We start from the raw sequence: 25091 nt of genomic DNA on the forward strand, positions 1-25091 counted from the left end.
GTTGTACTCGTTTCAGCAAACTGTCAAACTGCCTTTCAGCGTTTGGTCAGAACGACACGCGGATCATTTTTAACGACCGGGAAATGTCAGTGAGAACAGTTGCGGAGCTTGTATGGCAGATTTCCAAACTGCGTTTTACACATCCACGCTTTTTCGCACTTTTTCCTCCCAAATGTGTTTTTAACAGGAAAAAGTTCGGAATAGCAATCGGGGAACATTTTGGGTGTAAATCGACACGTCTATGGCAACGGTGCAAAAATTGGCTGATGTAAATGTCACATTTGCATTTTGGTCGTATCTGCAATGTGGGCAATTTCCTCTCTTGTTTTGGTCACATTTAACAGAATGCCTTCCTTTAAATAATTTGTATTAAGAGTTCCGTGTTTTGCCAATTTTTTAAAGTATTGTAAGTATTTTCCTAGTTTTTGTTTATTTCTTCACCGACGTATTTATTGATGTCATGTTGGGGAAAACAAAATAAGATCATAAAAAACAAGAATAGCAAATGAAAATGCATTTGCAATATGTTTTAACTTTTTGTTTTACGACGAAGTCATTTATTTTGTCATTTTCTTGTCTCGCATTTGAATTATTCCAAAATTTGAACTTTGAACTTTTTAATGAATTCCTGAACCGAATTTGTTGAAAAAAAAGTTTGTCAAAAAATATTTTGTCACCCCGTATCAGTAAATTGCTTTATAATAAATTATAATAAATTAATAACTGACGAAAGGAATAGTCTCGCATCGTAGACTGGCGCAGCTATTTATTGATGCATGGTTTTGTTGAAGTGGAGGAGTGAAGTGAGCGAGTATTCAGACAAACACGTGCGCTCGCGGGAGCGTGTTACCATGGGGACAACAGTCGGTACGAGCTATTAATCATCCTCGCCGTTGATTAGCGCGTTGGGAATGTCAGGTGCATCATGTCCTCTGGCTTTCCTTACACCAGAAATTTCTGCGGCGCTTTCTTTTACCGTCCCCTCCTTACACGATGCGTTCACCTCGGAGAGAAAGCAACACCCACACGTTGGCGGCCGCAGCTCCAAACTTCGACATCAGACGGGCCGCGCGGAATACGTCGAGTCTCCGAGGCCCAATTTATTGGCAATGTGAACATGCTATCGTGCCTGCTTTTTGATGCTGTGAATCAATAGAGGGCAGCGTGTCTCCGGAATGTTGAGCGCCGAGCGTGAAACGCCAACTTCCTTCGAATCAGCAGGTTGCGGTGTTACAATGCAGCGCGCCGTGAAATGTGTCCAACAAGCAAGACGAGAAAAACTCAAGTTGCTGACGGTTTTTCCAATTGTTGCTTAAAGTAGCCATTTTTAGCAATAAAAATCTATCTGGATGGCTAACTGGCTTTTTAGCTATCAAGATGGTTAACTGCTATCTAGATGGCTAACTGGCTATGTAGATGGCTAACTGGCTATCTAGCTATCTAGATGGTTAACTGGCTATCTAGCTATCTCGATGGTTAACTGGCTATTTAGCTATCTCGATGGCTAACTGGCTGTTTAGCTATCTAGCTAACTGGCTTTTTAGCTATCAAGATGGCTAACGGCTATCTACATAGATGGCTCTGGCTATCTGGCTATCCAGATGGTTAACTGGCTATTTAGCTATCTAGATGGCTAACTGCTATCTCGATGGCTAACTGGCTATGTAGATGGCTAACTGGCTATCTAGCTATCTAGATGGTTAACTGGCTATCTAGCTATCTAGATGGTTAACTGTCTATTTAACTATCTAGATGGCTAACTGGCTGTTTAGCCATCTAGCTAACTGGCTTTTTAGCTATCGAGATGGCTAACGGCTATCTTCATAGATGGCTCTGGCTATCTAGCTATCTAGATGGTTAACTGGCTATTTAGCTATCTAGATGGCTAACTGGCTATTTCGCTATCTATCTAGCTAGCTAGCTATATATTGTGTTAGGAGCGTGGAGCCTTTTTTGGGGGGGGCTTGGTCAGGAACGTAACGTATTAACGAGGAGTTGACTTTATATGATGGCATGATTATAGTGGAAGCTTCTCGAGCCGCCACAAGTGAGCGCTACAACCTTGTGACGTTCCGTGGAAGGATCTGGCTGCTGTGCGCGTCCCTCCACGGGTGTCTGCAGTACACCTGGATGCACCAAGTTGACGGCTATTGTTGGGGCACCGGTGCAAAGCACCTGGGCAGTCAACGGGGCGCATCGCTTGGCATTTGGACGCATGATTAATTGCTCCCCCCCAACTCGAATGTCAGCCCAGGAGCATTAGCACAGATGTCAACAGCTATTTCGAAATCGTTCCGACTAGTAAAATGCTTCGTTTTTTCCCGTCGTATTCGCACCGTGCACCGTAAACATTTGCGCTCTGCCAGACGTGTGATTGTTTCCGAAGAGCGGCAAATTTATCCTCCCGCTGCCAACGAAGCCCGGGCCCTATTTTCTTGTTCAATGGAGTGCAAGTGGGCGGTTCAGCTCTGTTTGCCGGTGTGTTACCAAAAGAGATCTAATGCAAACACAATTAGAACAGCAGCCCCGAGTTCCGTTATGCATAAAATTGATCGACAATCGGAAAGGCGGCTTTTGCCAAGCGCGCTCTGTAAATCCAAGGAAACAATCGCATCGGGTTGGAGGAGGGAAAGGCTGAGTTGCGTCGACTTCATCCTTTGGAGCTGCGGGTGATTATTCTGGATCTCCACACGCCTCCGGGGGAATTCGACTTACAGAGCCGGTCGGGTCCGAGCAACCCACAGACGACTGTCGGATTTCTTGGCGCATTGCTGCATATCTAACCATTGTTAGATCTCATGTCCTTTTTTTAGAACAACTCGCGCATCGCCGCTTCCTCACACTTTTCCATTGCGGCGGCTTAGAAAGCCCCCCCGCAGTCCGAGGCTTTGATGCAGGGCAGCACTTCCAAGTGGCCCACTGATACGTTTATTGATTGCTCTGTACCGCAAATACTCCCCTCTGCAGTTGTGCGTTCCCTTCCCCTTCGCTTGGCGGGTGACAAATAGCGAAGCTACGCTTTTAACAGCACAATCGAAAGTAGCTTTCAGCCAGTGAGTATTCTTTTGGTTCCACAATGCGAGCTGATAGATTGAATTTGGCTTTATGCGGACTTCTCCTTTTGAAAACCGTTAGCTTGTTTGACATAGGGTTGCGTTCCTTGTCGGATCGTTTCACGGTCAGCCGTCCTTGTACAGTGCTCCGCGTTTTTTTTTTTCTCAGCCTTTATTGAGCCGAGGCACACGGTTTATAGATCGGTTGCCAATCGCCCAAAAAAAAACACCAAAAAATGTAAATGAAGCTAGCTAGCATGTACCTGAAGTACCTGAGGAAAACAAGCGGCAGGAGAACATTCAGATGAGAGCCGGAAGAACCACTCAAATTTGTGAGAGCAATAATATGACACATTATAACAATCTTGAAAGGTAGCTAATGGGAAGAATAGCATCATGCTATCATTTTGGAATTTAGGAACAGACGATTTTGCACTCCGCAGGTGATGATTGAAGTGGCGAGCATTTGCGTGTTCGGCTTTGAATTATTGAGCAGAAGGCCCTTCATCCGAACGCCGCCGCTGTCTTTAATTCACTCGGGCTGACCGGGAGATCGCCGTGACAACCCCAGTCAAGACGCACAGACATAATGCGGCGCTTGCATATGAATGAGCCCGTTACCGCTGGGGTCCATCCAAATAAATTGGGGTTGACTTTGCCAGGGCCCTTTATAGAAGCCGGTCAAGATGGAGACCGTGTAATATTCAGATGAGAGGCGACACTTGTGAGCGTAGGGAAGACCATCGTGAGGCCTCTTCTGTCCTTTTATGAATCCGAAACAGAAGTAATGGCTCACGTACCTCTCCTCCGATTTTTGTATTCATTCTGTGACATTGAAGAGCAAAGCCTAATTGAAATCGTCATCACGTTATATCGCTGCAAATAATAACGAGAGCAGTGCCAAGCAAGGTGATCATTACATTTTGAGCAGACTTGCGAGATTTATCGTGATGCTCAATTAGTCATCCAAGGGCAAGGAACACGGCTATTTAGCATTGCGCTAATTAGTGTTGTCGCAGTACTCAAATTTTGATACAAAAGTACGTTCATATCTATGATACGATAACAAAAGTCTAAAACATCCATAAAAGCAGCGATGTCGTTGACGGCCAAACTTTTTATGAATACCAAATAAGTAGAGGAGCATCAAGCTAGCATTAGCATTAAGCTAGCAGCCTGGTTAAAAAATGGGCATCTGGCTCACAACGTGGCCATATTTCACCAGCGCGTGACAGTCAAACGGGAGTTATGCTCGAGAGTCGCTACGCCGGCATGAGAATAAGCGGTCAGCCGAGAGACAGAGGAAGTCCGGCTCCTGGGACTGACATGAGCTCTGCTCGTGTGCCGACAGCATGATGAATGAGGACGAAAGACTGAGGAGCCCATAAATCAATATCACCTACATCCTTTGTGAGCTTTAAAATCCCGAGTGCGTCTTCTCGTTTCGACGATGATGGCGGGACACCCGGAATGTTAGCGACAGTATTCCCCACGGTTCCCCCGACCCGGTGTTTTTGCCGCTCCTCCCACGGAATAGCGCGGCCTCGCGGCAAAAGCAAACTCGACTAATGAGTCTTCCTCCGGGGCCAGTCGCGTACTACCTCTAAATGCATCGCTCCGACTCCATGAATGATTTATCACAGGAGGCTCCCATGAGCCAATGAATTGCGAGCATTAATTCCATACAGGCGGCGTTGCCACTTGCATTACGGCTAAATATGGACGTACAATATTCATGGGTGTAATATGCACCCCTGGTCAAATGGCAGGTTTTTGTCGAGAACAGAATGAGACCAAGATAAATCATTTTACAACCACCAATAACTTATACGATCCAATAAAAATAAACAACTGCGTTCGTTTTGTTGCCCGATGTGTGTACCTTCTTATAACTGAGGATGGAGCTGTGTGTAAATGTAAGCTACTAAATGTTTGAAATCTGATTCCAATAATGCTTTCGGTGTCTTGGATTCAAAATCATTGTATTGGTTATTTGTTGTGGCGGTACCGACATCTTTTATCCGATCGAAGTAGACGTTTTCCGTTCGTCTTGACAGTCAGCACATTTTGTTGTCGCTGCCTGATGTCAAGAGTGAAAAGAATTGACCCAGTGCGCCACATGACAAGGATGTGAGCGCCATTGACTGACAGCCGCCGAGCGAAGATTAAATGTAACGTACATCCCTTTTCCCGAAGCTGCGACAACACAGACGCCATTGAACCTCGCCGTCGGCGGGAGGGAATTTGTCACGCTCCGGAGGAGCCTGGATTGACTCCAAAGAGATGCCTCCGTCACTTTTTAGTTACTCTACCCTGACAACATCGGAGACCAAATATTTGTTCAGAGATGAGTCGGGAGAGCGCATCGGGGAAAAGGTTCTTTCGTGGGGGTTTGTCGAGGGCCGTGGACCTCCCACTTCAGGCTCAGAGAGAGATAGCCATCCCACGGTGTTGCTGTCAAAGACGACACGAGTGAAGAGAAGGTCAACACGGCGAGTGGAAAACACACTCCAGGATCAGATTGTTTGGGGAGGAGCTGAAAGAGAATCCAAGCTGTGACAGGGCTTAACCCCTTTTTATAGAACTAGACTGACAACTACCATGTAAATTTATACCTTAGCGTGGCAGTTAGCCGAGGCTAACACCGGTAGCTGATGCTAATCTGTGAAACCAGCAATGCTGCATCTGTGGTTAGCTTTAGCCTAGACATGTTGTGGTACTTGGTCCAGACCCTGTCGGGAAGGAGCTTGGTTTAACCTGGGTTGTCAGTGAAAGTTAGTTCCAGGTTTTATAGCAAAGTAGCATCACCTAAAAACAGATTCTCAACCTAAGTGGGACTTGAACCCACAACCTCCAGCTTCGGAGGCTGATGCCTTCTCCATTAGGCCACTGGGTCATACTTTTGATTCTGAATGTTCAAAGTAGCATAACGAACAATAAAATGGCAGCCTGCTCATGGTTTTCATTCTTTCTTTGTACAATTGAAAGCCATCAAAAATGTTGTTTATACTACTTAGTTGTTCTATCAACACAAATGTGTTTTTCATCCCAAAATGAGCAAACAGCATCATAGCTTCATCCTGCATGCTGAAACTATTCTTTTTCATTAACATCCTCTGCAAACATCATAAACAAGCATCTTGTCAACAAAACCTCTCGATGGCCGCCGAGTCGATTGTCTCATTTGCAATTTGGGCTATTGGACTGCGAGCAGCAGCAGCAACAGCTGCTGCTGCATTGCCTGATTCCCAGACCGGAGAAATTCATTCAGATCTTTGCTCTGATTTTCCATCGCATCTCTTGCCGCTCGATTCAGTCTGCTGAACGTCCTTCAAGAACAATCCAGGGCTGATTAATGAAGCCAAGCCGTTTGCGAAGGCGCAAATTGAACCTTGCATTCTTTACGGAATCCATCTCCTTCTTGAAAGCAACCGCGCTCCTATTAAAATGTACTTGCAGATTTTCCTCAGTGCGCAAATACCTGACCAGATGTTATCTGACAGCTTCATGGTGCCACAAACAAGCTGTAGGCATTTGAAAGCTTTTATTGCAGACAGATAGAAAACACAAAGGATCAAGCTTCATAGCTCTTAGTAGTACTGTCCGATACAGGAACCCACATAAAACAATAAATTAGGGGCAGCAACGACAATGGAAACAGCAGGGGCCCTAACAGTGAGCCCTGTGGAACACCATAAAATAGTGGGGCGGGGTCCAGCGTGCCAATCAAAACCACTCTAGAGTTCTACCAATAATTTTAAAGATTTCTGCTGTGTCCACCACTTTTTATAGAAAAAAAAATAGCCTTTTCGGAAATGGGGTTGCACCACCCTGGTGGCTTAATCTGGCAAACCACATCCTCTTAAAAAAAAAATCAAGAAAACAGCTTCAAAAGAATTCAACGATGTTTCAATAATAACGACAACCAGGATCATTTTGACAGCAATAATCATGTTCCGAAATGATCACCGTTTCATCAAGACTCGCAAACTAATTAGAGCTCATCGACAAAAAAAAAAAAAACATGGAGGGGGCCACCTGTGTCATTCTGATGGAGAGCATGTGTCTACGGCAACCCGTGACCTTCCCTCCCACGCTTCTTAACCAGATCAATTACGCGTCGGGAACAGACGCGGCGAGAAAGGCGAGACGGTAAGACCGTGACCTTGTCACAGCGCCGAGGGTCACGCTGAATAATTCCTTTGGAGCGCTATCAAAAGCTAAAGGTTGAGCTCAGGGTCGGGGTAGGGTGGAAAGGAAGTCGAACAAAATAAGAGCAGAAGGGCGTGATAAAGTCAGGAACATTTTCCATCAGAGGGTTCCAGAAAAATAAGTGGCTTTTTCCCAAGGACTCCCACATAATCCTCACGCCAGTTAATCTCAACAACCTCTGGTAAATTTCCATTACAGATAAAATCAGAAAAATAAAAATCAGGCGTCAATCACGTGACGCTGTAGACGACCCCTGACGCTCGACACTTAGTGTGGAAAATTAGGCCGCCACATTTGTTACAGTCCAGCCCTCGGCGGCCATGTAAACACCGTTAGGGCCACTTTCCTCGGCAATGATTAATGTCGGCTCTCAAGACTTTCACCTTCAGGTCGCCCCACACGACTGCCAACCTGTGCTGAGATTACGCCTCCGACAGACCGACCGACTGGTCTTTTACGGCGCCCCGCCAGCTTTGCTGCACTATAATCACCTATAATGGCTGTTTTTTTATACTCATTGAAAACCTGAATATGAGTTTAAAGCCATACTTATTAATCCCAAAGTGTGTCTCCGAGGGCACAAATGCAACTCGGAGCCATTTGAACAGCTTGCCGCTGTGTGAATTCTCCTCTTTTAGAAGATATTACCTTTTGCTGCTACATTACTGCTCAAGATGGGGTTTGCATATTTGAGATGGTCTTTAAAGGAGACAAATTATACTTGTTTTTGTCTTCCCGCCTTGCCAAACCGTTCCAGGTGTTTTGTTTTAGTGCATGGTGTCAAATCCAAGGCCCGGGGGGCCAGATACGGCCTGCCAAATCATTTTACGTGGCCCGCAAAGACAAATTTTGTCTTCACTTTTTAAACCTAAATATTACAAGCAATTTTTATGACCATCATCATCATCATCGGTTTAAAGTCCGTTTTCCAGGTACCGCTGGGTTGGACTGGGTTCTTGGTATGGCTTTCTTCCACCGGGAACGGTCCATGGCCATCTCGTGGTTGATGCCGAGTGCCTTCATGTCGGCTGACACGGTCGTCTGCCAGGTCTTTTTAGGTCGGCCACTGGGTCTTGTTCCCCCTACGTTATACGACATAACTTTCTTCACCCAGTCGTTCTCGTCCTTCCTCACTACATGTCCGTACCATCGCAGTCTGCCTCTCCTCACCACATCCACTATGGCCTCCACTCCCATCTTCTTTCTCAGCTCTGCATCCATTCGTCTTTTTAAAGTATTTGAACAGTTTTAACTAGTCCCAGGTTATTCATCAATTTTTGGGTCTGTGACTTTTCGTCCCTAAAGCTTCGCTAAAGAGTCTTTGCTGCATCTACATTTCTTTTTCTCCAATTTTCCTAATCCATTTATCACGAAAGATGGTTTTGAAATGAAAATGTTTTTGAATAATAGCGGATAAGATGTTTTTTTTTTTTTAAAATACTTGACGGGTGAGCAGGCACTGCAGCGAGAGCTATTTGTATGCAAGCTATTAGCAACTCCAATCTCCATAATTTGTCCCCTTTAAGTCTAAAAATGCAGATTAGCACAAGAGGTGTCTTTTCACGTATGGCCTTTAGCCAGCTAGTCAACCTGCTGTCTTATTTATGCTAATTGCCAACAGACGTTTTGTCTTGTTTCGCAGACCCCAAGCTTTCTTTTTTTTTTCCCCTTTTCTTTTCCACTTCCTTTTTTCCTCCCACTTCAGATAAAGTTCAAATCATATCAGCTCGTTATTAGCACTTATTGAATTTACAGCATTTACTAGCATAAAAAATAGTAATCTACCGGATCCATCGCCAATAATCTGGAAGTTTGGTTTGAAATGCAAACGGAATACTAAGTAGCCAAACAAACTATTTGGCGAGCACGGTAATTCTGGCTGCTTGTTTATTTCCGACACATCAATCACGATCGCCTCCCGATGACTTATTCATTAACTTGCGCAGAGCGGCCCGTCGTGATGATGAGAGCGTTAAGAAGCGTGTTTTTCAGGACGCGCTATTCGCCGAGCGGCGTGTCAGCATTCCTGTGGAATTAGAACCACTGTTAATCAATTCTAGCAGACCTGGCGCACATCCAAGATGCCCCCCCCAAAAAAAAAAAAAGAAGATATTTGCTGTCAAGGAGAGAAGATGATGGAAAGTGTAATACCTTCTTCTTGACTACAAATCACTCCTGATAGTCTTGCTCAATCCGATCAACAATTAAAATCTGGAATTTGCCTCCATATGCTTTGTTATACGTTCAAAACGATTCATTTTCCAATCGGTCCATCGGCCGCGTTAATTTACCCGAACTCCCAAAAGCTGAGACGTCGAACGTTAACGCAAAGTGACGGCTACCGCGGGGAAAGTCATGTCTTGCGTGTGCTTATCTGAAGCGGCATACACGCGTGATCAAGGGTGCTTTCAAAGTGCTGCTGCGGGATGCCCCCCACCCCCTCCCCGTCGATTGCCCCCTGCAGGGATAGGAGGCCGACGTTTGCCCAGCTGTCAGGCACTTCCTCTGAAGCCAGCACGACCTATCGGGAAAGTCTATAATATCAGCGGGTCTTTTACTTTGTGCCACTGAGCATTTTCTATGAAACCCTGTTTATGCCCGTAGGGGCACTTTAGCTTTTACCAATGTCCTCAGAGTGTAAACAACAGGACAGTTTCAAGTACACGCTATGACCAAAGTGCTTTATATGTAGGTCGCAATCGTGTCATCGAGCCAGAATTCTGTTTTGGCCCGATGGCATTTAAACGCCCGCGACCATTTGGGCACGGCAATTTTACGACTCTGGTGATTCAAATTGTACCGCTACTGTCCTGGATGGCAGGAACAAAGGCAGATTTGTTTGCAGGCACTATAATTTGCCAGAAAGTCAACAGTGGTGGGAAAGTCGGATTGAAGGTTTGCTTTTGATGAACGGAACATGAACAGACGCTTTTTGGATGTTAAAAGTCACAAGTTTGATGGCTTGACCTTGGCGGAGTTTAAAGATATTTGCTACAGCACTGTGACTGGTCAAGAAGATCAAATAAATGTCAACTGGAGATACTTGAAATTCAATCTTACCTTGCCCTTGGACTTTTTTTGTTTTGTTGTAGATTATAGTTAGTCTTGCTCAGGACACTAACTCTTGAAGGTTTTAGAACAAACGGGATGGAGGCTTGTAGAATTGAGCGATGGCAGCGAGCAGCGACCCGACCTAGCTCGGCTGTCTTGCGACACATTCGTCCGCTTGCAAAGTGGCGGCGAAAACAAAACAACAGACCTCAGCCAAATTCAATCGAGTCGCTCGGCTTTGCCGGTAAGCGCGCTGACAATTCCTCTTGTCTCGGTAACCTTGACGACTGAGCTCCTCCTTGTCGACCCCGTACTGACTTTCATGTGCCGGCAAGACCGCCCGGCGACCCGGCGTGACAGCTCGACGCGATTGTCACCGCCGGGCTTTGACGACGACGACGCGGCTTCCGCTTTATGCCATGTTTATCTCCTGTGATTCGGAACTTGGACACAAGGTAGAAAGAGGGCCCCGGCCGGCTTCCATTAAAGAGGCTCTTGGCGGCCCGCTGACACGAGGATAATCCAAACAGAAATCAATCATGGCATTGTTATCGGGGTAATAGGTGAGCAAATATGTTTCCTGCTGGCTGTCCTTATTATTCCAGGCTTGGCAGGCCCCCGGGAACCGGTGAGCCAGATGGAATTGAGTCGTTGTCACTACCGGGTGAACGGGTAATGAATTACTACAGGACAAATGGGACGCTTCACAAGAGATGAGGAATCCTCCCACAAGGACTGCGATTGACAGCATCCACAAAGCCTTCTTTAGCGACTATAAATACATCAATGTTGGACCAATGGGAGTTGTTTGTCATAAACAATATTTTCCAAATCAAAATAGACAGCCCTGCCAAATTTGAACAGTTTTCTCTTTTTGTGAACTAGCTATGTTTGTGATTTTTTTTTTTTTTTTTTTGACGATTATGATTGTTCAAAATGCCGACTATTAACCAAGTCCTAAAGTGCATATCAAGTTTGGCTGATCTGCTGATTATGATTACATTCAGAATAGATGGGAAATAACGATAGCCAAGAAGCTAGCTTCTACTGTCCGGTTAGCCTAGCCTAGTTGTAGCATGTCTTCCTTGACTCAACTTCTCTCAGATCATTTTTAATTGTTCTTCCTGTCGCTAGGTATAGCCTAGCCTGCTTTAAGTTTTTCTCCACGCAAAGCAAACCTTGAAACCCCACGACCGAGGCTTCCTGCGGTTGACGAGCCAATTGGTGACGGCGTCCGGCTAATGGAGCTTCTCCGGTGACACTCATTGCCGCAGGATACGATTACGCCTCGATAATTATGAAGGCGATTCGCCGTTCCGGCTGAATGAAGTCGGACTGTATTATTTGTGACAGCGTCACGCTGACTGTCTGCGGACGACGACTTTGATGGGGAGCTTCGATGATTGGTGACGCGAACCTTCTGCTGGCACGAGCGCTGATAAATGCGGTGCGTGTTTCGGAGGTGATGCCGCGCGCAATTTCTCAAGCAGACAGCTCCGAGGCAGATGGCCAACTTTACGAGTCGGTTAAGCAAAACGCTACCGAGCGGGGTAGATACTTTGCACTTTGTGTTCAAATCAGAAGTGAAGGTATGCTTTCGGTATATGTTTAGAACGTTTCAAGGTTGGGGAGTGCAGCCAAACATACGACTGTCCTTGCAGTTTTTCATGTTACTGTTTTACGCTTACGGCCTTGAAGTGTTTACTGTAATAATACATTGTTATTAAGTCGCCGAGTTGTTTTTTTTTTCCTCCCCATTTCCGCCATCATTGCAACGCTTGAATTATTGATGCAGCGTTTGTGGCCTATGCGTCTACCGTGCGCAATAATGTACATCGGTGATGTTTTGCTGACTGCGTTTGCATTGTTTTGTTGACATGATGTTTATGCAAATGTTCTCGTGAGGCACACCAGCGTTCGTTGTATTTCATAGCCCGCTTGCTAACCCAAAAGTTGTAAACAGCAACGGTCACGGATGAATAAAAACAGTGGCCGCGTTTATTTTATGTACGCCCATCCCTCCTAATAAACCGCCATAATGTGAATTTAATACAATATACAATATAATACAAAATAATACAGTTGAACTTTTTACTCAATTGTTATTTCCCCGCACATCAGGAATATCCCGCAAAGTGACTCTTTGCAGCTGCACGTGTGGAAAGCAAGCAGATGTGGATGCTCCCAATAATGAAAAGCATCCGTCTCGCAAACAAATTCTAATTTACCGCCGCCTATATAGTCGGCATCTGCTGAGCAATAAATATAAAATGCTCGCATTTGCTAAGCATGTTAATGCTACACGCCATCTGCACGGGCGTAAACGACAATTCTTAGCCCACGCTTAAACGTTGAAAGACAGACACGCTCGACAAATTGAACACACATATGAGCTCACGCTGGAGTGCATTTTCACAATATTCCTGACATTTTGTACTTTTTGCTTCTCTCTCCCCCTCCTGTCTCGGTTTGGCACTGACACCGCCGAAGAAGCCTCACGTCTTAAATGTTGACGTTTTCACTCCCCGTAGATTTTTCTGCAAATGTGTCGCCCGTCGCAGATGTCAAGAAATTTGTGTTGGCTGGAAGTGTGAAATTGCGCGTGTGGAAGGATTACGTAACAGGGACACTCCGTGTTGTTGTTGTTGCTTTTTAGATTGATGTGCATCTTAAGTGTGCTCTGGAACGTTCTCAGTCTGGAATCTGCCAACTGCCATATGGTCCCTTTGTTATTTGACTGACATTTTTTTTTTGATCAAAACTTGAGGACAACTAAACACGTAGAACTGATCTCACTTCAGAAAATCCCAAATGACCGACATTTGAAAAAAAAAAAAAAGAAAAATCGTGTTTGGTCTTCGAGGATACGCTTCTCTGTGATGTTCACAAGTTGGGAAGAAAGTTGCTTCCCACACGCCAACCCTTTCGGTCAGCCTCTAATTTATTTCTAAGCCGCTTGCAAAATGCACGCCGCTCGCTTTAATTACGTGTGGCTGCTGTCGTCTGGCGGCTAACAACCCGCTCTATACCGCATGACAGCCTGAGCCCGAGGTTAGCGTAGCTTTCTTTGCTTGTGATATTTCAAAAGGGACTTAGCAGGTAAAATGCGTCAAAGGCCAAAAAATAATTGTGACTCCTAGGTAAGACTACAGGCTCCCATTTAATGTTTTAAGAAAGTAATTTTATTTAAAACAATCAAATTGAGGAATCCTTGCTAACAAAAGCAACAAATTTAATACAACTTGACTTTGGCACGTCTGCGTTGGAGACACTGTAGCGAACTTTGCGAAAAGCTGCCACTACTACAGAGACCAATTTTTTCCTCAAGGCGGATAAATGTCCCGACGTGCCAAAAAGCGTGGCTACAAAAAGCAGCTCCAAACACTCTCAAGCAAAAACATCTTTGCTAAGATAATTGCTATTCTTGTTGATGTCAGCCAAATGTATCCTCCCTATCAGCTGTCATCTGTAATGGCGTTATTTGCGTGACGTGGGGACTTTTCTGATTCTCCTATTGTCCAGTTTAAAACGATTCCTCAATTTTTTTGGTACTGGCTCGTTATGTTCGCACCACGGAGACGATGCTTTCAAAGGATGACGATACGTTTAATGGAGCAGTTTTGGCGCACAACAGCAAAGGGGAAACACCGTTTCATCTGCAAGACTTTGAAAGTCGCGTCCTCGCTAACTACCAAGCTAAAGACACCGCCGACAATGCGGACCGTGATGTGTTTCTTCGCCGCCTGCGATTTGCAAAATTCTCAAAGGATATCAGTAACGTCGTAAAAAAACAGACCCCTAATTATCGCTCCTCAAAAGTTGCCATCAACTAGCCGATAAGAAAGCGCCCGAATTGATTATTTGCGCAATAGAAAACGCGCTCCGTCGCGGGAACTGTTTAATTAATGATGGCGGACAAAGATAGGCCGTTAACTCCGCCATGTCAGTCAAACGCTCGGAGGCAACTGGAGCTTGTTAAGTGATGCCAGAAACAGAGGGAGCGGCTCTACAGGATATCCGCTAGTTTGAAAACGTTAACGACGGGCGGCGAGAGGACCCGAGCGCCGACTGGTGCTGTCAAACTTAAAGCCAAAGAACCAAATCTGGCTAGCCACATTTTTTATTTGTGTGTTCCACTCAAAAAATAAAATAGTGGGTCTACTTTATGTTTGATTTGGCTTTTGGTCGAGAACCTATCCCAAAATGGCTACCGCGAAACAGCAGACCCGACTTCCGTTTCCCCAGCCACTTCGTGTTCCAACCAGATGCCCGAGCCAGCTCCAATTTTCCGACTCTGATTTTAAATTCAATTTATTTCCATCAATCCATCCTGCCATTCATCCAGTAGCGATGAAAACACAAGGGTAATTGTGTTCATTGCAATTATTTGATTAGGTTTTTCCATTCATGTGATTCGCATAGTCTTAAAATCCCTCTGAGGGAAAGCGTAACTACAACAGGGGCTGTGATGAAAATTACTTTGACACTCCAGCTCGCAAAAAGTATATCAAGGTCACGCTGAAGAGAAAATGAACGAACAATGCCTCGAAAACAGTCATATTTTTGTAAGACTATTACGAGCATGAATGGATTTTCAGCGTCTCGTTAAAAAATTTCACAAATATTTAATTATATAAAATGTCTCTTGAGTGCCTGCATTTAGGTGCACATGGAAATTTGGGCGTTTCATGAATAGTTTTACGAGACAAAAGTACATATTATATCAATTCCAATATGGATCCATTATGACACATTTAAGTATACATTTTTTTACGACTACTCCTAACGTCTATGCCTCCAGAGTGTAATTGAAGCATGTGTTCAGCAGCAATGTTTCATTTATAATATGACATGTTTGACCTTAATCAAAGGAAATTAATTGCTTCACACAGTCAGGATTTTGCAGAAAATAATTGATTTATTGTGTATTCATTATTCCCCGCCCCCATAGATCAATCAAAGCCCCTTTAAAAAAAAAAAAACTCGAACCGTCCCTGACGATTAATTGCTTCTAAGATCATTTTTGGAAACCTGTTGTCCCTATAAAATTATTATAACGAGCATTATATTTGAATCATCAGCATGATAATCTTACGGTGCCAACAAGGAGTGGCCAAAGGTGTCGTGAGGGAGGGGGGGCGGTATGCCACTCCTTTTCCCTCACTCGCAGCGGGTGGAGGACCCCCGTCCTCCCTCGCTACTCACCCACCAATCCCCCCACCCACCCACCCACTCCCTCCCTGCCTGCCTGCCTCACTCAGTCAGTCAGCGGCTGGGATGCAGCCCTGCAGAGGGACTCTAGCCGGCCACGGCGGCGGAAGCTGACACGAGCGGACTTGAACCGAAACCGTACCAGTGGGACTCAAAAGTGGCGGAGAGCTCGTCTACTATTTCGGGAATGGACGTGGGCACCCGCTGAGAAGCTTCTCGGACTTCTCTGGTCATTTTCTCGGCTTGAGGGTGGACGCGACGGTGGAGGCGGCGGAGGTCCGCTCAAGGAGCCGAGGAGCCCGGCGAAGGGAGGCGGACCGTACCCGCTGCTTTCCCGGTGAGTCGAAGCACTTTTTTTTGTGTGTTGCGAAACTGTTTCATCCAAATCGAGTAAAAATGATAAATTAACGATCGCGTCATGATAATAATATTCTGACTTATTGTTTTGTTTTTGTTTTTTTTACCTGCTGCTCCTGTCTGGAGTTAATGAACTTGCTCGTTATCGAATGAAAGATGGAAATGTGAATTGCTTTGAAAAGCTTGGATACACAACCGATCGTTTTCCACCTACATCAACACATCGGAACACTTAGGTGCACAATGAGAGTGGCTTGGGTGTGCAATTAATGCAGATGAGTTCGCGCAAGAGTGCTCGGGATTTTTTTTTTTTTTTTTTTTTTTGCAGGTGTTCTTGTAGTCCAACCAGTATGCAATTTGATGGCTTCTTAATTTTGCAGTGTTGCCTTGCTTGCGTTCCATGTTAGAGGCAGTTAGTTTTAAGGCCACAGAATGTTTTTATTTTTGTAACCAGCAGTATTCTTTATTCCCTAGACATTTTATACCGGCCATCATCAGGCTTGGTCGCTATGATAAAAATCAACCAAAACCAACAACTCGGGGAGGGTGGGGGGACAAAAATAATTATGTGCTACCAGGAAATCCTCCTTCAGCTACCATGTGGTTTTTCTTTATGTATAATGCAACGCCACCCAGACGTGCAAGAAAGTAAAAGATTAAAGACTCTTGAACGTTGTAGACCAGGAAGCTGGCCCAAACATGAAGCGGAATTAATTCAACAGCGGGGGCCTCGTCGGAAAGTCAGATCTCTTAACCTGTCTTTGTTGGATGACGTTATCAGGTCAAGGAGAAATAAAAAAAGCTCACTACAGACTGCCCTTGAAGCTGCACAACTGCTCAGTGCACGGTCAGAGCCACGCATTTCGTGTGATGTAGCTTCCCCAAAGAAATCCGAAAAAATAGTACTGCAAGTACCTGATGCGCAGGAATGATCACGCGTGCTGGCAAATTGCACAAGCCTGACCTCCCCTCTCCACGGCGCCACCGCTGCACACGCAGCAGGTGCATCATTTCAGCGTGACTAGTGACCCTCCCGCCTGCTCAAATGAGACAAATATCGACGCGAGTCCTCTAGCGAACCGAATACGACGGACGAAAGCTGTGCCACGTGCATGAAAACGTATTGCGGCAAAGAGAGCGAGCGATCCCACTGAAGGGTCGGGAAAGGAAGCGTCTCGCCAAGACAATGGCACCCGAGGGGGTCCGCTTGTCACTGACAAATCTGAGTGGAAACAGACATAAAAGTCCCCCGACCCAACAACCAACACGTCCCCGAAGCTTGTCGTCGATTTAGATGATGGCAAGGCGGTGATAAATTGTCACGCTCAACCTCCGAGGCAACGGGGGGGTTCCCAAACTTACTTTACGCCATTTTCAGAAATATTTAGCTTTCTAATTGCTACCATAACGGAACATCAGCGCAGCTTCAGGAATCCGGTGAGCCGTGATTGGTTGTGACTTGGTAACTGTGATGTCATATTCAGTCGACAGCAAGTGGCAAAATGGCTGCCCCCTGGGGTCGCTGATGATGTAGTGGTAATGAAAAAAAAATGGCTGCCCCCTGAGATGTAGAAAAATGAGAAAAGAAGATTTGGCATCAAGTTTTCAGGGTCTTCCATGGAGGAAATGTCTCCTGCGTAAGAGAACCCAACAGCTTGAGATCCGTCGTTCTAAATGAATGAATGATAAATGACGACATCTGTAAACACGGTAACTTACTTTCTACAATTTGACATGACTGACATTTGTTGGCTCAAAGACCACGTTTCATAACTATTAATAACAAGACATGTCTGTCGGCCTTATTCGTATTCCTACTGTCGCGAGGTTCCCCTCGGTGCCTGAGCGACAGACATCCCCTCCAGGATTAATCTGACATCATAATTGGTATGATTGGCGAGACGGCTGACGTTCAGCACCCTCCCCTTCCCTGTCAGCCTCAGCGACGACTCCGATGCGAACAGACAACCCTAAAGGCGACGCCGCTGTCGACATGCCCGCAAGACAAAAATAGGGCGGGATAATTGCACAAGTAAAAAGAACTAGTAGTCTCGGTGCTTGGTATCGGTACGAATGACCGCTCAAGATCTGAGGGCTTGAAAAAAAGTGATATCGGATTTCTGTATTTTTTTTTTTTTTTTTTTTTACGTGTCCTTGTGGCACATGTAGTTCAAGTTGAGTCCCTCCCATATTTTAGTCCCAAGTCCAAACCATGTCCAGAATAATCATGTGACCGGCACCCCTCACCCTCTTCTTCATAGTTTTATATTCCACCAGCCCTCCTTGAGAAACGACCACTCGAAATAAGATGGCAACCGTTATAGTTTAAGATGGAGCGACTTGTCTGAACAAGCAAGCATCCAGAACCGAATCAAATTGAAGTCCAAAAGAAGCAAATTAATGGAGCTGTGCGTCCCATCAGTTTCCGTTAGCATTGCGGAGTGTCCGGTGACTCGCCAAAAAACAGATTGCAGCGTACACGTTACTTACTCAAGGCAAAGAGTTTGACATGAATTGAGCGAGCGGCAGCTGGAGGAAGGACCTCTTGTTGAAAAACATTAACAGGGAGTCGGCCATTTTGTTTTGGAAGTGGTTATTTTGGGCAAATTCCAAGACCGCTACTTTAAGGAGATTTTATTTTTTTATATAGCGGGTATTAAGGTTGAGTTGATTTGAGTCATGGCTGGATCGATGTTGGCTTCATTAGGCCCATTTAATGTGCAAATGAAATTGTGTACCTGTTATGAATATCTGCGAAAGTCAATCTAATTAACACTCGTGATAAGACGCCACCAGGAAGTCATAAGTCGGCCTCATGGTGAGACCTCACACTCGATTCTTATTTATTCTTTATTTCTGTAAAGCTGGAACAAGGGTCTCGGGGTGTGCCCATGCGTCAGGCAGCTTCATTACCGTTAATTAAGCCGTTCTTTCATCAGTTTCCCTTTGTGCTGCAAACCCTCTCATCCAGTCATCTGCAAAAACTTGATTCCTTTTGTTGTCTGCAGCAGGAAGTTGAAAGTTGGTCGTTATGAACAGTTTTAGTCCAGATCGGTCGATTCACGGCTCGAGTCTTCCGGCCTCCCTCGGGATTCAACAAAAAGAAAACACGGAGAACGTTATTTGGGCTTTTGTTGACTTTTGATGGAATACGTGTCAAATTATCCCAAATTAATTGGTGAAAAAACAACAAAAAAGAGAATTAAAAAAAAAAAAATCTTCCTGAAGGCTTCCAATTATCCCAAATTAATTGGTGGTAAAAAATAAAAATAAAAAAAAAAAATCTCCCAGAAGGCTGACTGACTGTATGAGCGGCCATGTTGACGCATTCTGTTTTGAATTCATCGTATTATATATATTTTTATATATTTATATATATATGTATTATTTTTTTTAATCAGGCAGATGCCAGATTAGAGAGATGAAGGTGTTTTGTGGTAGTCAGGGTCTAAAAGGCAAAATATGCAGCCTGGCTGATAGTCGCAAACGAGTCTGATAGCTTTTGACATCTGAAGGCGGCTGGAACGTGGTTCCTGGACGTCCTAAACAATGGGGTGTGTGGAAATGAGATAAAAAAGAATATAGATGTGTATTGAGGGATGACTTGCAAATTGCTTGCTTAAACCTGAGCTGAACTTGTCACGACATCTTTTTTGCCTTTGGCTGACTGCTTTAGGGGACAGGCGGGTCACATTCACGCGTGTATATATATGTGTGTGTATTTTTTTTTTACAGCGCAAACCTGTGATGTTGGCAGGAAGGTATCTTTTCACATCCCGACTTCCAGATTGTTCGCCTTTTTTTTTTCTTTTTTTGGATTAACCCTTCCCTCACATCTTGAAAGTTTCAACTATTGATCTTTGAGTCTCCACGCCAGAGAAAGAATTCCAAAGAGTGTTTATTACCTTTATTGTCTGTGATCTGAGTCAACAACCAGTACTTTGAAACATCAGCACAAATCTTTTTCCAATTTATCCTGCCAATATTTTGGACTATTTAATTGCACACACTTTTATTTCAGAACGAAAACCCCTTTTGAGGAGTGAATAAAACCAAGTCTGCTGCAGTGCTGAGATGTTGACTGTCAAGGTCTTCAGAGTACATTGAAAAACGAGAAGCATTTTATGGGGTCTTCTATAATGTCAGAGAACTTCTCTGTTGGCGTGAAGGAAAAATAACCTACCAGTTACTGTAATGCTAATTTGCCGTCCACGTCTGATGCGCCTTGCGAGTTCTTGGTGACATCACAAAGCCGTTTCCAAAGACCAGCATATCATATTCATATTTTCCTGAAATCCATTTTCACTCACTGCAACTTCTCCCTCTCGCTTCTCGAGTGAAACAGACACAAAGAATCTCGGAAAGTCCGCCTTGGCCCTCCGGTGCATTAGGAACAGATGCCGTGGCGAATAATAACATCGTTTTTGTTTATAATTCTCATCTCAATTGATGGCTTCCCCGGGATCGGCAGCGCCACGTCCTCAGCCAGCCTCCTGTGGCGTCTCACCCTCCGACAGCCGTTGGATTTATTCCGCCCCGGCCGGCCGGGGGAGCATAATTCCTTGAATATATTTTGGATATGCGATGGCAGACCCCCGGTGGAGGGATGAGTGATTTAATAACACCCCCCACCACTTCTCGGTGTCATTCCGGTGACAATGAACCCTGCGCACAGTATGAGTCCATCCATAAAAGTACATTTATTTAGCTCAAGCGTGTACGGCGGGAGATCTAACACGTAATGCTAAGCAACGCGTCCTCCAGATATTAGACCGATGCGAGGCTCCATTAAACATTGAGATGAAACGCGAGCGGCGAGGCGACGGGCTGGAAATGTGGGAAAAGAAAGCAGCTTGTTAGCTAACATTTATAATCAGGTATTTTTAAACACAGATGTCACGTTTGAGCAGCTATCTGTGGGCTAATTTGAAGATAACCTAGCTTAGCTGTCCATGTGGATTTTATAGTGATGGATGACGTTCCATAGCTCTTGAATTGGAGCTCATTAATTGCGTGTTCAGTGCCCACAGAACAGCAAGTACGATAAAAAACAGTTTTGACTCTAAAAAGCATCGGGACATGGAGCTAATCTCCCGTTCAATCATACTTCATTATATCGTCAAGTTCCCATTGTTGGCTTCTATTGTAGGCCGACGTCACCGCGTGAATTTAAAAGCGTCCGTTGGCTCTCCGGTTCACCCGTTAGTCATTCTCGCCGAGCACAATGTCGCTTTCATGCTTAAGTGGGCATGTTAACCAGGCTGACCCGAGGTGTAGGAATCTAGCGCCGAGCCTTGAGACATAGCCGCATAACACATAGCTCATTAAAGTCCGATTTCTTGACGGACCCTTTGAGATGCGGTTTGAACACTGGATGTCACATCGCGTTGTAATATGTTTAAAAAAAAAAAAAAAAATTAAAAGGGAAAGTAACTCAGTAGAGCTACATAATGTTAGCAAAACTGTGGTAGCGTATTTTTATAACAAAAATGTCAAGCTAGCTAGCGCTTGCTAATGACAACATGTCACCCCTTCATGTCTGGACTGCAACTAAACGAACCATCGTGAGATTCAACGATTAATCGGCACCTAATTAGCGCATTAATTGATAAAAGCACATTTGGTTTAAAAAACGTCTTACATTTATTTCGATTCTGATTCAAAAAATGTCTCGTACAGCATGTTTGACATATTTTCATTTTTTATTTTGACTCATAAAGGCTTACGTATTTTTCCACGTTTCCAATTCATAACTATTTCCGATAGATAATTCCTCCACTTTGTGAACCTAACTCTTAATTTATAAATATAACTAAATATTGATTAAACCATCTTGCTAATTCAATAATATGTCCGTTTCTTTTGCTAAAGACTATTCTCACACTTGTGTCAATCACCGTGTTTTAATCGTAATTTTCAATTCCACCGTCCCTTTTCTTCGGGCTTCCAATATCTGCCTGAAACCAAACATGAATTTCAATGCGGCCCGACTGTTTTTAAATCAAAAAGATTGCGCCATCAAATAAAGCAAGTCTCCTCTTCTTTTCTCACTGCCTTTCGAGAGTCATTAAGCCGCCGCTATTGGATTGTTAATGGATTCTGGAAAAGGCTGATTACAGCGCGAGTAACGTGCCTTCATAATAAGGCAAATGTGTTTATATGCGGCACGGGCCGGGTAAAAGCTTCCTGTACTCTGCATTAGCGTGACATTACTCCAATGTTTTATCATCACGTATTGTAGTTTGCGTACGTGCAGATGTATTTATTTAATTTATTTTAAGAGTTTCAGACAAAGGAAGCAAACAGCATCACGGAGAAGCTTGTACATATTTTCCTAGCAAGTTTATTACTTGTAAAACGTATTCGATCATGCCAGTCGACATCGTTTTCAGCTATGGGGAACATTTTCAACGCTTTGCCAGATTATTATTGTAAATCTAGCTATTATTCTATTCTCTCTCTCTCTCTCTCTCTCTCTCTCTCTCTCTCTCTCTCTCTCTCTCTCTCTCCTTTTTAGCATTAATCTATTGCACTCTATCCACTCTAGTGCTCTCTTTGTAGAGCGCAACCGATTAATCAGACAATATTAGGGCAAAAATCGGCAAATTTCCCCCCCCCCCACGTTTTTTCTTTTTACCACGAATACATTGCAACACAAGACAAAAATAATACCATTCAAAGATCCGCAATGAAAGCAAAATCGGCATAAAAATTGGACGATTCTCCTCTGTTGGACAAATAATAACGAAATGTAAGACAGACAACTGTTCTGCATGTAATCAACATTTTCTGAATTTATTAACAAAGTATACTGTCTGCGTTCTCCGTACATTCCATCCGTTCCATTCTACTTGAGTGACTCCTTGTTATTCAGACTCTCCGTCACAATGGAGAAAAACGGCATGAATAAATGTTCAAGCATGGTTAGACTATTCCCTTGTAATTTTTTTTTCCCTCTAAGGATGAACAGTATTTGCATTTTGAGGCAAAATAAATGAAATGCAAGAAGAGTTTCTTTGCATGTCGCCTCTGTGATTTGTAGAAGGACACGTTGCTGTGGTGCCATAATACGTCAGCGCTAATGGCAAGTTGTCTCATACGGAATTGTGCCTTCATGGGAAAACTGCAGCTCTCACCATTTGGATATTCTTTTCCCCCCAGAGAGTGTTTTTTGACATATTGTGTATATGCGCCGTGCTCCCCTGGGGGAGAGAAAATGGCGCCTTATGTAAAGTAACAACAACAAAAAAAAAAGGCCCCAAAGTAGTTCTTCCTGAAAGATCAGATTTTTAGGAACCTTTCAAAGCCTAATAGCATAATTGGTCAGTTTTCAATATTTTTATTTTTTATTTTATTTTTATTTATTTTTTTTGTTTCAGGCACTGCTGGATAATTAATTACACGCAAATCAGGTAAAAAAATTTTTTTTGTTGCACTCCATCTATTAAATTTGACTATTTTGTCGATTAATTGCATAAATTTGAATGCATTGGATTTTTATATATATATATATATATATATATATATATATATATTTTTTTTTTAATTCAATATTTTGGACCTCATGGGCCCATGTAGTTAGTTCTTCCAATCTACATGAAATTAGGTGGACATGTCGAAAATAGCAAGACCCACCAAAAAAGTTTCAAGAAACCATCCTGAACTTTTTTTGTTTTGAAGCGGCCATTATGAGCAAATTCCGAGGCGTGAGCTTTGACCACCTGCTACTTGGGAATTGAAATTAATGAGCCCTGGAATTGTCACGCTTTTATGCTTTTGCCGTCTGTCTGATGTGAGCAAAAATGAACGATCATTTTGAAGATTTTTCAAACACGTGTCCGTTTGATGCATCTAAACCCGTCTCAGGACCTTTAGGGGCGCCCGGCGTGCCAACGCGTGTGATCTGCGGGTGTCGTGGCAGCCGAGACGATAATTGCCCGCGCTGCGCTCCCCCTTTGGTAATTGTCTTTTGATTGAGGTCAGCGGGACAATTAAAAGCATTGAGGGGTGAAAAAACGGCGAGGAGAGAGCCCAGACGCCCGACGTCGGCGACAGGGATGAGCGCCGGGGATAATTGTGCGAGGGAGCCGGCCTCAAATGTCAGCTTAATGATCATATGGACGTTTAGAATTTTTTTTTTTTTTTGTAAGATAGCCACACTCCGCCTTTTGATGACTTCGGCGCAATCTCGCTCGCAGCGGGAACAAAATCTGCTCGCGGAATTTGATGTCGCGTGACGCAGCTTTGCATAATCGTCAAGACAGACAAAGCTGGAGAAATATGAAATTCTGCGGGAGAGATTTTGCACGTTTGACGACAGCGGCGGCTTTCGGTGACGTTTTCATGTGCCTCGATACGGCGTGGGTGTGCGTACAAAGAAGAGATTTGCGGCCTGCTGATTAAATGTCATGTTATTCAGATCGGAACATTTTTTTTTTCAAAAGGGTATTTTCAATTATTTCAGCCAATTATTTCGTCGTTTTGGTTCTGTTTGTTTGTGAGTCTTATTATTAAATATTTTGTGGAGGGAGGCCAATGTGACATCACAAAATATTGTTTTGCCTTTTTGTGTCTCACGGGGTGCACAAAACCAACAAAAAAAAAAAGACAAACCCCCAAAAAAAATCTTCATAAAATGCTGATAACAATTCTTAATCTGTCTCCAGCGCATGGAACTTCTTGACAACGTATTTTCAGCCACGTGATCCGTCCATCGGGATAAAAAACAAACATCATCGTCAACATGGGAGCGTCATTTCTCACAATTGCCGAGATCGCAACAAAGCCGAGCAGCCGGGAATGCGATTCGTCGTATTCGCTTTGAGCCCCATTAGAGCAATCATTGTGATCTCCTCCCCCTCCCCTCCTTGTTTTCCCAAACGGGTCAGTGGTTTCAACACCGCTGACACCGTGAAGACACAGAGGCAGAAAATCACCTTTAAAAAAAAAAATAATTAATCTGCTTGAGCATTCACGCTATGTAAGAGTCGAGGTGTGAACAATCCTGCGTTGATTGACAGCGCCTTTTACTCCTGCATACGACGCTCGGCACTGATCTTCCACCAGCGCCAAGGAGGCTGGCGGGCACACTAACGAGCGCAGCGCTTGTCCGCTCGCCTTTGATTTATTGCACAGCCACAGAGCGTCACCTCGACCTTTGCCCTTTTCCTTCTAGTTTTTTGGGACACAACTGGATCAAACGGGCTT

General features: G+C 44.2%; 1 protein-coding gene and 1 non-coding gene across 3 annotated transcripts in view; one reads left to right on the top strand and one right to left on the bottom strand.

Moving 5' to 3' along the window:
• The window catches only part of cntn5 (contactin 5), a 68733-nt gene that overhangs the window by 7778 nt on the left and 35864 nt on the right, over positions 1–25091 (top strand). The window contains exon 1 of one of the 2 annotated variants that reach the window (XM_049725255.2): positions 15550–15864. The exons of the other annotated variant lie outside the window; for it this stretch is intronic. The gene's annotated coding sequence lies outside the window, so the exon portion shown is untranslated. Of the gene's footprint in view, positions 1–15549; positions 15865–25091 lie in introns of those variants that run through there. 2 annotated transcript variants of the gene reach the window in all.
• On the bottom strand, positions 5877–5949 carry trnar-ccg (transfer RNA arginine (anticodon CCG)). Its single transcript has one exon. It is a non-coding gene; the product is annotated as a tRNA-Arg (tRNA).

The sequence above is a fragment of the Syngnathus scovelli genome, chromosome 7, assembly GCF_024217435.2.
Source record: "Syngnathus scovelli strain Florida chromosome 7, RoL_Ssco_1.2, whole genome shotgun sequence".
NCBI classification, from domain to species: domain Eukaryota; kingdom Metazoa; phylum Chordata; class Actinopteri; order Syngnathiformes; family Syngnathidae; genus Syngnathus; species Syngnathus scovelli.